At 40.5% G+C, this 17,196-nt stretch overlaps 1 protein-coding gene across 2 annotated transcripts in view; it reads left to right on the forward strand.

The window, feature by feature from the left end:
* Window positions 1–4,660, forward strand: part of ALCAM (activated leukocyte cell adhesion molecule) — a 142,709-nt gene extending 138,049 nt beyond the window's left edge. For both annotated transcript variants that reach the window (XM_069757751.1, XM_069757750.1), the window contains one exon: window positions 2,718–4,660. The gene's annotated coding sequence lies outside the window, so the exon portion shown is untranslated. The remainder of the gene's footprint in view (window positions 1–2,717) is intronic.
* Window positions 4,661–17,196: the final 12,536 nt, after the last annotated feature.

Raw genomic sequence — 17,196 nt, forward strand, 5'->3', positions numbered from 1 at the left:
CGGGAAACGTTCTTCATTACGGAAACCGCCTTTTTACAGGTGTATTAACTAATGGGCAAATGGCTTTGTCCGTACTAGGGTATGTTCACACGTGGAGTTTTTTATGCCTTTTTTTATGTGAATGTTCAGCTGCGTTTTACAGTGCCAACAAAGTCTATGACATTTCAGAAATCTCATGTACACACATTGTTTTGTTTTTTTTGTTCTTACTAGTTTGTGCTTGGCTTAATTTTTGCAGAATAGGGCATGTCCGTTCTTTCAGCATTGAAAAAAACGCAGGTAGCCTGTTTTGCTGCGTTTTTTGTGCCAAAATCTTATAAATAGAAAAAAGACCACAGCCTGATCTATATTAAAAAAGCCATAACAGGCATACTGGTAAGACATAACAAACACAGAACGGGTAGACACAACCTGGTAGATAACAACAAATCATTATATATATGCACTAAGTGTGACAATAAAGACTCTCATTACATAACATACATGCTATATATAGCAATAGGGCAATTATGGAGTCACTTTATTAACTCCAGGACAGTGCTGTAGTCACTGTCCACCAAGTACAGGTGTACTTATCTAATGGTGCTGGAGTAAACAAAGTGAGTCCACATATATTACATCTGACTCATTGGAACAAATCAACATGCGTTGTAACGTGAGATTAGCTAGGCCAAAGACACCTAATATGCACAATATCAGAAAAATACCAGAACATATGCCCTGCTACAAAGTATGTACATAGAACATGTGTTACCCGTGTACAGGAGAGAGAGGAACCAGGAGTCTACCACACCCGACGCGCGTTTCGCAGTGAAATGCTTCCCCTGGACGAAGCATTTCACTGCGAAACGCGCGTCGGGTGTGGTAGACTCCTGGTTCCGACCCCTGGACGAAGCATTTCACTGCGAAACGCGCGTCGGGTGTGGTAGACTCCTGGTTCCTCTCTATCCTGTACACGGGTAACACATGTTCTATGTACATACTTTGTAGCAGGGCATATGTTCTGGTATTTTTCTGATATTGTGCATATTAGGTGTCTTTGGCCTAGCTAATCTCACGTTACAACGCATGTTGATTTGTTCCAATGAGTCAGATGTAATATATGTGGACTCACTTTGTTTACTCCAGCACCATTAGATAAGTACACCTGTACTTGGTGGACAGTGACTATAGCACTGTCCTGGAGTTAATAAAGTGACTCCATAATTGCCCTATTGCTATATATAGCATGTATGTTATGTAATGAGAGTCTTTATTGTCACACTTAGTGCATATATATAATGATTTGTTGTTATCTACCAGGTTGTGTCTACCCGTTCTGTGTTTGTTATGTCTTACCAGTATGCCTGTTATGGCTTTTTTAATATAGATCAGGCTGTGGTCTTTTTTCTATTAATAAAGTGATCTTTTATAGTACCAATGTGTGGTGCCTTTGTTTATAGGTGTTTATTTGTAGTTTGGTAATCCACATAAGGATATATTATAGGTGTTATAACCAAAATCTTATAAAGTAGCATGACAAGAAAATCTTAAGCAAAACCTGCTTTTTCTGCAGCTTCTTAACGGCGAAGAGAGTAGGTTTTGTTGCAGAAAAAAAAAACCCAGCAAAAGCACCATGTGTGAACATAGCCTTAGAGAAACCCATTGTTTGCCATGCTGTGTTGATTAGCACTGCATGCTCCTGCAAAAAGCAACCTGCATCTTAAATATTTGTCTATTTAAAGCTCATTAATGACAGTAATCTTTTGCTAGTCGTCTGGAAAAGCAGGGACCACATATAAGAAATATAATAAAATAGGAAAAATAAATAGCCCCCGACCTCCTCTGAAACTGTGTCAATTTTTATGGAAAGTTAAGTAGAGAAAAGTGCTCCATGGTGAAACGCCTCCAAAAAACTTACATCAAGAAACAAAGAAATGCTCCGGCAGATCGGGTTGTGCAAGATCCAGGCATATGATTAGTGCTGCTGCTCCACCTGCGAGCCATGAGGTGGCATGAAATTAGGATGTCATGGGTGCTGCTGATGTATTGGATGACCATTCAAGTAAAAGGTTCAAAATGCACTTAGTGCAGTACAGTTGATTTCAGAATCCCTTTGATTCCTTGCTCAGGCACACACATGCACGTTTGGAATCAAACCGATTCTGAAACGCGTTGAACTGCATGAATGAAGTCAATTTTGTACCTTGTACATAGTGTCTGTGATGCTTCTGTTTTTTTTATTTCCCTTTACTATAAAAAAATAAAATTATTACCCCCCCAGCTCTTTTTTTCTTTTTTTGCCTTGTCTAATGAATGTGTATACTTGCATGATTATCAGCTAATTTGGATGCTGCATCTGAAGCTAGAGGCTGAAGATACACTAAAAGGTAAAATAAGTTTCCTGTAGGAACGGCATCATACCTTGGACCATGCACACATTCTTCTTTATAACAGAATGGTTTCCTGTTTTTCACCATTTTTCCTTTAAAAAAATACTTTAAAAATCTATATCTGTGCAAAAAAAAAAATAACTGAGGACTTCAAATATTTTTGGAATAAGGGAAGCCGTAATCTTTATGTAGACATATAGGACATCCTATTTAGAGATGACACATGCCTGCTTTGTATTACATTTACACTGACCTACTATAAGCCAGGACGCGTCAAAATTTTTTTGCAGCTCTGTCGAACTATGGCAATGCTAACCTAATATTTTTGTCCCTTTTTGTTTGTAGGGAAACCATGATGAGCAGTTTGAAGCATGAATGTGGATTGTACTCAATGGAATATATACAATGGAACTGCAAATGTTCATGGTCAAAGTATTAAACATTCGTACCAAGTTGTCCCAGAATTATGAGGAAAATTATTTCTGAAAAGGATCAAGAAAAACTGTTCCAACAGCCATGATGATAGCTTACCATGTTGTGTTCTGTTATTTTTTTATGTAAATGTCTGCACTGAAAATTTGTTTTGTTTGCCTTTTATGTAAATTTTTTTACGTAGCTATTTTTATACACTGTAAGGCTTTGTTCCGAGAGTTGCTGTCAATCAGATGTATAGTGTAATGTTATTATTTTTTATGACACTGTTTGACGCACAGGTACATTTTTAATTCTGAATGCCATCGGTAAAACAAAAAAGGTCTCAATTGAGGTTCCAAACGACTCCCTGGAAAAGGTGTATTTTTGCCTCAAGCCTAACCGGTTGAGCAGTTATTGAGTAATCATTGTGCTCAAACCTAGACGAATGATTCCGAGAACTTTGTGTACAGGCTGTAAGGATGCACAAAGCAGTTGTCTCCACACTTGGTAAATTTTACCGACCGCATTACAGACTTTTTCATATCATTAATTTAAAAATGACTGGAATCTTTATTTTGGTTATTCACTGCCTTACGAAGCGCATTCTTCTGGAAAGGAATCATGTACCGCCATAGCTGTGCATTGGAAAACTGTGTTTTATTCACATGATTGAAGAAGACTAATTATTGAAGGACCTACCTAACTTATAATTAATGCTTTGTCTCACTTTTTTTCTTTTTATCATAATAATTACATTTTTAATTGCATTTTTCTTTTTTTTGTGTGCCATCACCAACAGTTGTAATATTTGCAGGGTAAATTGAGTGATTGCCATTGTCTCGTAGTCTGGCTTAAGCTTTAAACTTCACTCTTCATTTCTGTATCACGTGGTCTGTACATCTCCAGCAGTGCTGCTTTTTGCACATTCCTCATAATTATCTTTTGTCGTATGAACATTTGGTCTGTGGTGAAGGAGGCGCAGTTAAAATAAATAAATAAAATAAAAAAATTATTAGCCATATCTCAAATGATGACACACATACTTCATAAGTAGCAAAGATTTACACATCTCTGGTAAAAAATAAATAAAAAAAAAAATTAAAAAACATAAATTTCTTTCCTACGTGTTTGGCAAATTAGAATTGCTGCTGTAAAGGTAATAGCATTAAGGCGCTTGCAAGCGTATGCCTGTTTATTAGATGTTCACACACGGAGCATGTTTGTTTAAGATCTCTAGTGCAAAGCCCACTTAGGTACTCCACTTCTGTTAAGTGCGAGGATCTAATAAGGTTAGACCTATTCTCCATACGACGAGAAGCAGTTGTGTGTTTCTTGCCTAAAATAAGCATGCTCCATCTGTATAGTGAACGTAAATGACAGCCGCGGCCACTTACAGCTTTTAATGCTTTGTTCTTTAACCACCGTAATTCTTCAGCAGCCTGCTTCGCAGTGCGTTGCAGGAGTAAATGGGTTAATTTGCTTTATCGTTTTGTTTTATCGAACACTAAAAGTTATGAAAGCACCTTCACACAGTCTTGTGTTAACCGGTACATAATTTATCAATCAGTATAGAAATCAATGAAATGTCTTGAGTATTTTTTTTTTTGTTACATTTTAAATTTGTAACTTTATAAAAAAAAAAAAAAAAAAAATTTGTGGACTCTTCAATGCGTGTAAACTTGGTATTGTAAATGGACAGCAGCGAATGCATTGAATATCACGAGATGTATTTGATCCTCTGTAAACCAGACATATGTTTCCAGAGATTGTACATATAAAAGTGTATTTACTACAAGCTTATGTGTGCAAGGGTCAGTTGGTTGATTGTCACGGATTACATGGATTGTAAAAATATCAAGTTATTTCTTTTGTAACTGTGTTTTTATTTCAACATTCAAACTTATTACCGTTTTATTTTAAACAATGAACTGAAAAAAAAATGGCACCCAAGATAGCGGTATTTTTGTGTGGATTTTCACAGATTTCTTGGCTAAAGTAGAAGATATCTAAGACATTTAGTATAATTTTAAATTATTATAATGTATATTCTCAATTACAATGTGTGTACAATTGTAAGTCTGAGTGTGTAAAATAGAGAAATACTATGCATACTTTTTGACTAATATAGTGGAGATAAGACAAAATGGTCCCAGTAACAAGGATTTATTTCCCAAGTTAAACAAATATGTAAGTGTAATTCATTTTTCAGGGTAACGTTTGTATTAAAAAAAAAAGGAAACAAAAAAATACTTGTCATAAATATATCAAATTATTCAAAACTCAGTTATCTATTTTGAACCTTATGAGTGCACATAGTCCCATGAAATACAATTTATATTGAAATCAAATTTAATACACCTTCCCATCATTGCAGATAATATACAGGGTGGGCCATTTATATGGATAAAATGGCAATGGTTGGTGATATCAACTTCCTGTTTGTGGCACATTAATATATGGGAGGGGGGAAACTTTTCAAGATGGGTGGTGACCATGGCGGCCATTTTGAAGTCGGCCATTTTGGATCCAACTTTATTTTTTTCAATGGGAAGAGGGTCATGTGACACAAACTTATTGAGAATTTCATAAAAAAACAATGGTGTGCTTGTTTTTAATGTAACTTTATTCTTTCATGAGTTATTTATGACCACTTATAAATTGTGTTCAAAGTGCTGCCCATTGTGTTGGATTGTCAATACAACCCTCTTCTCCCACTCTTGACACACTGATAGCAACACTGCAGAAGAAATGCTAGCACAGGTTTCCAGTATCCATTGTTTCAGATGCTGCACATCTTGTATCTTCACAGCATAGACAATTGCCATTAGATAACCCCAAAGATAAAAGTCTAAAGGTACCGTCACACTCAGCGACGCTGCAGCGATATAGACAACGAGCCAATCGCTGCAATGTCGCTGTGGAGACGTCAAACACAGCAGCTCCAGAACAATGCAGGAGCGATCCTGTGACGTAACGGCGACTCGCTTATCGTTGTAGCTGGTTGTTAGCTCCATGTTAAAACATTGCTGGCATCGTTGCTTTTGCTGTCAAACACGACGATACATGCCGACCTGATGACCAAATAAAGTTCGGGACTCCTAGCTCTGACCAGCGATATCACAGCGGGATCCAGATCGCTGCTGCGTGTCAAACACAACGAGATCGCTATCCAGGACGCTGCAACGTCACGGATCATTGTCGTTCTCGTTGTAAAGTTGCTGAGTGTGACGGTACCTTAAGGGGGTCAGATTGGGAGACCTTGGTGCCCATTCAACTGGCCCAAAACAAACAATCCACTTTCTAGGAGACTGTTCATGTAGGAATGCTCGGACCTGACAGCATTCCTACATGAACAGTTTCCTGGAAAGTGGATTGGTCATCGTGGGCCGGTTGAATGCAACCAAGGTCTCCCGATCTGACCCCCTTAGACTTAAGGGGCCTATATGACAAAATACCCAAAATTTGTTGTGCAATTTCTCCTGAGTATGCCGATACCCATATGTGGGGGAAAACTATTGTTTGGATGCACGGCTGAGCTCTGAAAGGAAGGAGTGCTGGAACCGAGAACGGACGCAAGGTCCCTTTTGGAGAGCCCATAATGTAGCTAAACAGTGGAAACCCCCCACAAGTGACCCATTTTGGAATCCAGACCCCTCAAGGAATATATCTAGATGTGTGGTGAGAACCTTGATTTCCTGGGTACCAGGGTTTAGGCACATGGCAGGGTTCAGTAAAGAAGGTGCGCCTTTTGATCTTTTGAGTGGAAAATTTGCTGTAATCATTCCCATATGCCATGTCGCATTTTGAGAGCTCCTGATGTGCCTAAACAATGGAAACCACCCACAAGTGACCCAATTTTGAAAACTAGATCCCTCATGGAATGTATCTACTTGGCTGTTGAGTACAGGGGAACCCTTAGGTGCTTCACAGAGGTTTATAACGTTGAGCTGTGAAAATTAAAAAATCTAATTTTTCCTGCAAAAGTTTTAATTTAGATAGATTTTTTTTCATTATCATAAGGGTAATAGGGACAGCTCAGAAGGGAGGAGCACCATTTGAGTTTTTGAGCATAAAATTGGCTGTAACAGAGAGTGAATGCCAAGTCGCTTTTGGAGAGCCCCTGATGTGCCTAAACAGTGGAAACCCCCCCAAAAGTAACCCCATTTTTTAACTAGACCCTTCAGGGAATATATGTAATGTTTGGTGAGCACCTTGAATCACCAGGTGCTTCACAGACATTTATAACAGACCTGTGAAAATAGAAAAAATGACATTTTTCCAACAAAAATGTCCTTATAGCCCAAAATTTTTTATTTTCACAAGGGTAACAAGAGAAATTGGAACTCAAAATTTGTTGTGCAATGTCTCCTGAGTACTGCGATACCCCATATGTGTGATGGACGGCAGGGTTCATAAAGGAGGGAGTGACGTTTTGGAACAAAGACATTGATAGAATAGTCTGTGTGTGTCATGTTGTATTTGGAGAGCCCCTGATGTGCCTAAATAGTGGAAACCCTCAGAAGTGACCCCATTTTGGAAAATTAGACCCCTCAAGGAATTTAGATGTATAGTAAGCACCTACACTTTTTGGCATTCGATATCCTTGACTTTTTTCGTGTTTTGCTACCTCACAACCTGGAATTTCACTGTTTTTTTTTTTTGCATCATTTTATGTAAATAACGTGCCTACAGCTATGGACATTTGGTTTTCTTTTTATTGTGAAGCAAACAACAAATAGTACAAAAAAACTGAAAACTTCAGTGTGCATAACTATTCACCCTCCTAAAGTCAGTACTTTGTATAGTCTTCTTTTGAGGCAATTACAGCTGTAAGTCACTTTGGATAAGTATCCTTCAGCTTTCCACATCTTGCCATTGAGATTTTTGCCCATATATCAAGGCAAAACTGCTTTAGATGGTTTCCTCTGGTGAACAGCAATTTTCCAGTCTGACCAGATTCTTAATTGGTTTCAGGCCTGGGCTTGACTAAAGGCCCCTTCACATTAAGCGACGCTGCAGCGATACCGACAACGATCCGGATCGCTGCAGCGTCGCTGTTTGGTCGCTGGAGAGCTGTCACACAGACCGCTCTCCAGCGACCAACGATGCCGGTAACCAGGGTAAACATCGGGTAACTAAGCGCAGGGCCGCGCTTAGTAACCCGATGTTTACCCTGGTTACCATCCTAAAAGTTAAAAAAAAAAAAACGTACATACTTACCTACCGCTGTCTGTCCTCCAGCGCTGTGCTCTGCTCTCTTCCTGTACTGTCTGTGAGCACAGCGGCCGGAAAGCAGAGCGGTGACGTCACCGCTCTGCTTTCCGGCTGACCGACGCTCACAGCCAGTACAGGAGGTGTGCAGAGCACAGCGCTGGAGGACAGACGGCTGTAGGTAAGTATGTACTGTTTGTTTTTTTTTACTTTTAGGATGGTAACCAGGGTAAACATTGGGTTACTAAGCGAGGCCCTGCGCTTAGTTACCCGATGTTTACCCTGGTTACCAGTGAAGACATCGCTGGATCGGTGTCACACACGCCGATCCAGCGATGTCAGCAGGAGTCCAGCGACCAAATAAAGTTCTGGACTTTATTCAGCGACCAACGATCTCCCAGCAGGGGCCTGATCGTTGGTCGCTGTCACACATAACGATTTCATTAACGATATCGTTGCTACGTCACAAAAAGCAACGATATCGTTAACAATATCGTTATGTGTGAAGGTACCTTAAGCCACTCCAAAACATTTACATGTTTACCCTTAAATCACTCAAGTATTGCTTTAGCAGAATGCTTTGGGTCACTGTCTTGTTGGAAGGTGAACCTCCTTCCCAGTCTCAAATTATTGAAAGACACATTTTGCTCAAGAATATCCCTGTATTTCGCACCATCTCTCTTTCCCTTGACTTGGACCATTTTTCCTGTCCCTGCTGCCGAAAAAAATCCCCACAGCATAATGCTGCCATCGCCATGTTTCACTGAATGGCTTTCTTGGGGTGATGAGTAGAGATGGGTGAATCCGAACAGTGAAGTCCGGCATCCATACCAAACTTCTACTGTTCGGGCATGGATACCAAATACGGACTTCACTAGGAAATATTGTTACTATTTGAGTTCTGCCTCTCCGAACACAGGGTGTTTGTCGTGCTATCATGTGCATGACAGCGCGGTAAAATACTGCTTCTGATAAGCAGTAAAATCATCACCGCTGGTCAGACAGCTGTAGTTTCCACGCTGTCAAAAAGTTTACCTCCAGTCACTGGCATCAGCTGAGGGGACGACTGCTCCCATCAGCCTACGCCTGCTGCCACTAATAACAGTGAAGGTGTTGGCTGAAAGGAGTATTCATCAGCCAGAGCCTGTGCTGTGAATAAATCATTAAAAAAGGCGTGTTCCCCTGTATTTTTGATTACCAGTCCCCACTCTGATTTTTTAAAATTATTTAAATTAAAGGTGTAGCGTTCCTCTCATTTTTGACAACCAACCAAGCTGAAGCAGATAGGTGGGGGCTGGTGTTCTCAGGCTTTTAGATACGCCAAGTCTTGCACTTTGAATGTGTTAATGTGGATATAATCTGCGCTGCTGAATAATTGTAGATCCATATGTATATCATATAAAGAATGTGTTTCAAAGTCTTAGCAACTTCATCAAACTTCATCTTCGACTTTGAAAAGTGTTGAATAAACCACCATTCTTTGTGATATATGTCTGGACCTACAATTATTCAGCAGCGCAGATTATATCCACATTAACCCGTTCATTCATCTACATCATGGTCACCTACTGACCCGTGTATCTGCTGCAGCGGATAACTTTATGCTTTATCAAAAGCTTCATCTGGTGAGTAGAATTTGATTATATTAATTCACTTTGCGTTGGATAAGACCCTATTTGCGCTGATCTCTCCAACAGCATTCCTTGAATTCTTGCACTTTGGCTCTTCCCACTTGCCCTGTAATGGTGGCAAGTGGGGTTCAACAAGGTGGCTCAGTGGTTAGCACTGCAGCCTTGCAGTGTTTGAAGTCCTGGGTTCAAATCCCACCAAGGACAACATCTGCAAGGAGTTTGTATGTTCTCCCCGTGTTTGCATGGGTTTCCTCCGGGTACTCCGATTTCCTCCCACATTTCAAACACATACTGACAGGGAATTTAGATTGTGAGCCACATTGGGGACAGCGATGATAATGTGTGCAAAAACTAAAGTGCTGTGGAATATGTTTGTGCTATGTAAATAAAGAAATTATATTTGTAGGGTTGATGTCACTTTTGTATTGTCAATTGACATTGAGCCCATGGATTAGTAATTGAGAGGCATCTATAAGACACCTATTCATTACTAATCCTATAGTTGAATGATAAACACAGCCAGAATAAAGTCTTATTTGAAATAAAACAAAATGCTTTTAATTTTTTATTTAAAAATAACAACAGTTATACTCGCCTAACGCTGATTACATTTAATCCCTCGTCTCCTGTAATAAAACAAAATGAAAAAACAACATCCCTCACCTGTCCGTAGTTCTGTCCTACGCCGTAATCCATGTCTGAGGATAAACAGTTTTCAACCTGGACGGTGCCAAGATACAACCATCCAGGCTGAGAACCACTGGGAATAAGGTGCTTCCCGGTCACTGAGGCTGTGTTCCCAGCCAGGTAAATGAATTGCCTTGACCTCGGTGAGATAACCACTCTCCCGTTGAGAAAAAACCTCACGGTGCAGTGGTGAGTTCACCTGTGGGAGAAATTTCTCCCGATGAACTCACCACTGCACCATGAGGCTTTTTCTCACTGTGCGAGTGGTGATCACTGCAGTGCAAGTGGTGATCACTGCAGTGCAGGGGCCCATCTTACCTGCGGTAACCTTGATTAGGTCATGGCTCATTCATCGGTGGTTCTCAGCCTGGACGGTCGCATCTTGGCACCATCCAGGTTGACAACTGTTTGTAGCCAGACATGGATTAAAGTGTGGGACAGAATAATGGACAGATGAGGTGCGTTTTATTATAGGAGTTAAGGGATTCAATGGAATGGGCAATGACGTAAGGGTACCGTCACACAGTGGCATTTTGATCGCTACGACGGCACGATCTGTGACGCTCCAGCATCGTAGACTGCTGTCACACTTTGCAATGTACGACGCTGGAGCGATAATTTCATGACGTATGTGCGATGTAGAAGCCGTTGGTTACTATGCGCACATCGTATACAATATCGTGCACACCTTTGTTACACCATGCGATCATGCCGCCACAGCGGGACCCTAGACGACGAAAGAAAGTTTCAAACGATCTGCTACGACGTACGATTCTCAGCAGGGTCCCTGATCGCAGGAGCGTGTCAGACACAGCGAGATCGCTGGAACGTCACGGATATATCGCTGGAATGTCACGGATCGTGCCGTCGTAGCGATCAAAATGCCACTGTGTGACGGTACCCTAAGTATGGTTCAATTTAGACTCATTAAAGAAAGTCTGTCATTCTTTCAACTAAAATACTGGCTGTGCGTCTATTTACAATTTAGGATTAGTAATGCATTGTTGTCTTTTAGATGAATCCCCATTACTAATCTGTTGGTTTGAATTCACCTGACAATACAAGGTGACATCGACCCCACAAATATTACCCCACTTTCCACTGCTAGAGGGCAATTGGGAAGAGCCGGGCAAACCACCAGAATTGGCACATCTAATGGATGGGGTGCTATTTTTAGGTTGGGGGCCAATTTCCATTTCCCCTTACGAGCCTGAGAATACCAGCCCCCAACTGTCTGCTTTAACTTGGCTGGTTGTCAAAAGTGAGGGGGACCCCGCAGCGTTTTTTATTATTTAAATAATCTATTTAAATAATTTTTAAAAAAGCCATGAGGACCCCTCTATTTTTGATATCAAGCCTTGGTAACGCTGAAAGCTGAGGGTTGCAGCCCACAGCTGTGAGTTTTGCCTGGCTGGTTATCAAAAATACAGGGGAACCCATGCTTTTTTTTTTCAATTTATTTAGAGCACAGGCGCCGCCTCATGAATAGACCCATCAGCTGCTCCTGCTCTCGCTGTTATTAGCGGCAGCAAGTGGAGGCTAATGGGAGCAGTAGTCCCTTCAGCCAATAGCTGGTGACCAGAGGTAAACTTTTTTGCCTTTGATCGCACCTGTGGGTTCATGCTGTCATTTGACAGCATTGGAACCGTGGCGGTCTTACTGGTGGTAATGATTTTACCACTGATCTGAAGTAGTGTTTGCCGCACTGTCATGCACATGACACCAAGGCAAACACTAGATGTTTGGGACACCCATACAAGTGAATGGGGTTCGGGTTTTGGTACCCAAACTTTTTTTTAACTGTTTGGTTCAACCCACTGGACCCGAACATTCAGGGGTCCACCCATCATCAACTGTGTTGGTTTGGCGCTAGACATAGTGTTTACCTTGGTGGCCAAAAAGTTCAATTTTGGTCTCATCTGAAAACAGCACCATCCTCAATACATTTGGGGAGTCTCCCCCATGTCTTCTGGTAACCTTAAAATGAGCCTTACAATTTTTTGTGTGTAAAGGCTTTTTTTCTGCCCACTCGTCCATAAAGGCCATCTCTACAGAGTGTATGGCTTATTGTGGTCTTATGGACAAATACTCCAGTCTCAGGGTTATCTTTGGTCTCTGTTCTGCCTCTCTAATTAAAGTCTTCCTTGCCCGGGCTGAGAGTTTTGGTGGGCTGCCCTCTCTTGGCAGGTTTGTTCTGGTACCATGTTCTTTCCATTTGATAATAATGGATTTGATGGTGTTCTGGGAATCATCAGAGATTGAGATATTTTTTATAACCCAACCCTGACTTGTACTTCTCAACAACTTTGTCCCAGACTTTTTTGGAGATTATTATTGTTGTGGTTTTCTTATATAATGCTGTCTTATTCCGTACCACTTTACATACGTTATCACTGTTCCCAATTGGGCTCGCAATCTAAGTTCCTTATCAGTATGTCTTTGGAATTCAGGAGGAAACTGGAGTACCTGGAGAAATCCCGTGCAAACATGAGAACATACAAACTCCTTGCAAATGTTGTCCTTGGTGGGATTTGAACCCAGGACCCCAGCACTCTACTGACTACTGATACAGCCTGCTTGAAACTCTTCTGGAAAGGACAGAAGGAAGACTAAAAAATAGCCCTAGTGGCCAGTGTCAAAATTTCAAGATTACCAGTTTTGTTTTTTTAATAAAGATTGGGATATGAAAAAAAGCACATTAACAAAAAAATACATGTAATTTAAACAATTGGTAAATTTAATCATGTCTCCCCTTTAATGTGTGCCTTACTTGATGAGTGGAGTCAGAATTTTTTTTTTATCTACTGGTTCCTGAGATGTACCGTATATCTGATACTAGGCAGAATTCGGGCTGCTGTAAATATGGGCTTGTATTCTCTAGATGAAGGCACAGTGCACACGTGAAGAAATTGTTTTCCCTGTCAGTATACTTTTCTGTTATTAAGCAATCCTTATAATAGACGTGTCTAAAGGAACATTAATGGTGATGAGCGAATATACTCGTTACTGAAGATTTCCGGGGGTCCTCCGAGTATTTTTAGTGCTCGGAGTTTTAGTTTTTAGCGCCGCAGCTGAATGATTTACATCTGTTAGCCATCTTAAGTACATGGGATTCCCTAGCAACCAGGCAACACCCACATGTACTTATGCTGGCTAACAGATGTAAATCATTCAGCTGCGGCAAGAAAAACTAAATCTCTGAGCACTTAAAAATACTCGGACCCTCGAGCATGCTTGAGAAATAGCGAGTAACGAGTATATTCGCTCATCATTAAACATTAATTAAAATTACTTCATTTAATAGTGATGTGGCCAATATTTTAAATTCTGACCAATGTCATTTTTATGTGGTGATAACTTTGGAACGCTCCAACAAATCCTATTGATTTTGAGACTTTTTTCGTGGCACATTATAATTTGATTATGGTAAATTTAGGCTGATATGTTTTGTGTTCATTTATTAAAAAAATCAGAAACTTGACAAAAATGTAACAAAATATCAATTTTCAAACTTTGAATGATTATTATCCCTTTAATCCAGATGGTAACATAGTTAGTAAGGCCGAAAAAAGACATTTGTCCATCCAGTTCAACCTATATTCCATCATAATAAATCCCCAGATCTACGTCCTTCTACAGAACCTAATAATTGTATGATACAATATTGTTCTGCTCAATGAAGACATCCAGGCCTCTCTTGAACCCCTCGACTGAGTTCGCCATCACCACCTCCTCAGGCAAGCAATTCCAGATTCTCACCGCCCTAACAGTAAAGAATCCTCTTCTATGTTGGTGGAAAAACCTTCTATCCTCCAGACGCAAAGAATGCCTCCTTGTGCCCGTCACCTTCCTTGGTATAAACAGATCCTCAGCGAGATATTTGTATTGTCCCCTTATATACTTATACATGGTTATTAGATTGCCCCTCAGTCATCTTTTTTTCTAGACTAAGTAATCCTAATTTCGCTAATCTATCTCGGTATTGTAGTTCTCCCATCCCCTTTATTAATTTTGTTGCCCTCCTTTGTACTCTCTCTAGTTCCATTATATCCTTTCTGAGCACCGGTGCCCAAAACTGGACACAGTACTCCATGTGCGGTCTAACTAGGGATTTGTACAGAGGCAGTATAATGCTCTCATCATGTGTATCCAGACCTCTTTTAATGCACCCCATGATCCTGTTTGCCTTGGCAGCTGCTGCCTGGCACTGGCTGCTCCAGGTAAGTTTATCATTAACTAGGATCCCCAAGTCCTTCTCCCTGTCAGATTTACCCAGTGGTTTCCCATTCAGTGTGTAATGGTGATATTGATTCCTTCCCATGTGTATAACCTTACATTTATCATTGTTAAACCTCATCTGCCACCTTTCAGCCCAAGTTTCCAACTTATCCAGATCCATCTGTAGCAGAATACTATCTTCTCTTGTATTAACTGCTTTACATAGTTTTGTATCATCTGCAAATATCGATATTTTACTGTGTAAACCTTCTACCAGATCATTGATGAATATGTTGAAGAGAACAGGTCCCAATACCGACCCCTGCGGTACCCCACTGGTCACAGCGACCCAGTTAGAGACTATACCATTTATAACCACCCTCTGCTTTCTATCACTAAGCCAGTTACTAACCCATTTACACACATTTTCCCCCAGACAAAGCATTCTCATTTTGTGTACCAACCTCTTGTGCGGCACGGTATCAAACGCTTTGGAAAAATCGAGATATACCACGTCCAATGACTCACCGTGGTCCAGCCTATAGCTTACCTCTTCATAAAAACTGATTAGATTGGTTTGACAGGAGCGATTTCTCATAAACCCATGCCGATGTGGAGTTAAACAGTTATTCTCATTAAGATAATCCATAATAACATCCCTCAGAAACCCTTCAAATATTTTACCAACCATAGAGGTTAGACTTACTGGCCTATAATTTCCAGGTTCACTTTTAGAGCCCTTTTTGAATATTGGCACCACATTTGCTATGCACCAGTCCTGCGGAACAGACCCCATCGCTATAGAGTCCCTAAAAATAAGAAATAATGGTTTATCTATTACATTACTTAGTTCTCTTAGTACTCGTGGGTGTATGCCATCCGGACCCGGAGATTTATCTATTTTAATCTTATTTAGCCGGTTTCACACCTCTTCTTGGGTTAGATTGGTGACCCTTAATATAGAGTTTTCATTGTTTCTTGGGATTTCACCTAGCATTTCATTTTCCACCGTGAATACCGTGGAGAAGAAGGTGTTTAATATGTTAGCTTTTTCCTCGTCATCTACAACCATTCTTTCCTCACTATTTTTTAAGGGGCCTACATTTTCAGTTTTTATTCTTTTACTATTGATATAGTTGAAGAACAGTTTGGGATTAGTTTTACTCTCCTTAGCAATGTGCTTCTCTGTTTCCTTTTTGGCAGCTTTAATTAGTGTTTAGATAAAGTATTTTTCTCCCTATAGTATATTATAGTCATACCACAAAAAAACATTAATAACATTTCCCACATGTCTGCTTTGCATCAGCTTCATTTGTAAAACGCTAGTTTATTTTGTTAGCCTTTTAGGAGGTTTAAAAATGTAGAAGAAATTTTTCATTTTTTCAAGGAAATTTACTAAATATTTTTTGAGGGACTTACCCAGGTTTGAAGTGACTTTGGAGATGCTAGATATTGGAAAACCAGAAACGTGATACCATTTTAAAAACAGCACCCCCTGACATATTGAAAACTTCTATCAGATAGTATATTAACCCTTCAGGTGATTTTCAGGAATTAATGAAAAATGGTATAGCAGGAATAAATAAGTGTTTAACACCTAAATCTCGCTAACTTCTGAACTGTCCGCTATAGCTGGGAGACTCTAAGGCCAGGTTCACATTGCGTTAACAGCAGCCCATTCAACACATGCGTTCACAGGCTGCTGTTAACGCAAGTGCCGATGTCGTAACGCTAGCGCAGATAGAGCTAGCAGATGCTCTATCTGCGCTAGCAGTGACGGACCTGGAAACGCTGCAGCCGGAGTCCCAGGGTCCATCACTCAATGACGGCACATCGCTAGCGCACACCCACATTGGGCATGCGCTAGCTATGCGTCCGACATTGGACTAAATGGCGGCGTTAACGGACTACGTTACACCGCGTTATGCCGCGGTGTAACGTAGTCCGTTTAACGGATGCCAAAAACGTAATGTGAACCTAGCCTTAGGCTGTTATTTGGCCATGAACTGCTATGGCAAACATCGGGACCACACAATCATGATCTTGTGTCAATTAGATTAAAGCGGAAGCCCCCACAATCTATTAACCATTTATGTGATGTAATCACTTTTGACAGCAGCAACTAAGGGGTTAAACAGATATGGACAGTGCCAACACTGATCGTTTGTGATGCCACAAGTCAGCTATAGTGCACAGTTGACAGCTGCTGAATTGCCACCTGTATGGGGCTGACATTCTCTTATATCTCAGGTCAGTAAAAAGACGTATTGTCTGTCAGTAAGGGGTTAAAAATTAGCTGTTTTCACTGCTTGTCAATTTTCGTGCATCAAAGTCGTGCATTAAACTCAACCATTCTGTTTTGAAGAAATCCTGCATTGAACATGGGTTAATCTCCTGATGATTGGGTTCCATCTTCTTGTGGCCAATGAAAGCCCTGTTCTCTCTTCCCAAAGAACAAGGTTAACCAATCTTTGGTCCTACCGCACGCAGCGCACAGCAGGAAAGCTTCTCATGCAGCCAGTGTTCACACAGGATAGCGACGAGGAATAGGTGGGACGTGGCAAAGTCCATGAGACACAGAATATTTGTTTAAATATTTCTCATTTTCATTATAAGGTAAATTGATTTTTGGAATATTCTTTTTGTTCTGTGTTTAGTTTTCT

The sequence above is a fragment of the Ranitomeya imitator genome, chromosome 3 (assembly GCF_032444005.1).
Source record: "Ranitomeya imitator isolate aRanImi1 chromosome 3, aRanImi1.pri, whole genome shotgun sequence".
NCBI lineage: Eukaryota > Metazoa > Chordata > Amphibia > Anura > Dendrobatidae > Ranitomeya > Ranitomeya imitator.